Below are 715 nucleotides of genomic sequence, written 5' to 3'. Positions count from 1 at the left end.
TACTGTCTCAACGAAAATATGTACTTGACTTACTGTCTGAAACAGGGAAACTAGGGTCTAAACCATGCAATACTCCTATGATACCAAACATGCAATTATCAAAGGAAGGGGAGTTGTTTGAAGATCCTAAGAGGTATAGGAGATTAGTTGGGAAGTTGAACTACTTGACAGTAACTCGTCCAGACATTGCATATCCAGTGAGTGTTTTGAGCCAATATATGGCATCTCCAACTGTTGAGCATTGGGCAGGAGTAGAACACATCTTGAGTTATTTGAAGGGAGCTCCAGGACATGGAATTTTGTATAAAAATCATGGGCACACTAAGATCGAGTGTTTTACTGATGCTGATTGGGCAGGATCCAAAGAGGATCGTAGATCAACAACTGGATATTGTGTTTTCTTTGGAGGTAATTTGGTTTCGTGGAAAAGTAAGAAACAGAATGTGGTTTCTCGTTTGAGTGCAGAGTCTGAATATAGGGCAATGGCACAATCCACATGTGAAGTGATGTGGATAAACAACCTTCTGAGTGAGGCTGGTTTTAAAGCTCCAATCCCTACAAAAGTATGGTGTGATAACCAAGCTGCTCTGCATATTGCATCAAACCCAGTGTTTCATGAACGAATGAAGCATATAGAGATTGACTGTCATTTTGTTCGTGAGAAGATACAACAAGGGTTAATTTCCACTGGATTTGTAAAGACTGGAGAACAACT

General features: G+C 40.1%; 1 protein-coding gene across 2 annotated transcripts in view; it reads right to left on the bottom strand.

The window, feature by feature from the left end:
- LOC116006466 (squamous cell carcinoma antigen recognized by T-cells 3) overlaps positions 1–715 on the bottom strand; it is a 22482-nt gene that overhangs the window by 15888 nt on the left and 5879 nt on the right. The gene's annotated exons all lie outside the window — the stretch shown is intronic.

This window comes from Ipomoea triloba, chromosome 15 (genome assembly GCF_003576645.1).
Source record: "Ipomoea triloba cultivar NCNSP0323 chromosome 15, ASM357664v1".
In the NCBI taxonomy this organism is placed as follows: domain Eukaryota; kingdom Viridiplantae; phylum Streptophyta; class Magnoliopsida; order Solanales; family Convolvulaceae; genus Ipomoea; species Ipomoea triloba.
The sequence above is the reverse complement of the archived record's forward strand: the minus strand, read 5'-3'. Positions and strand labels throughout refer to the sequence as shown.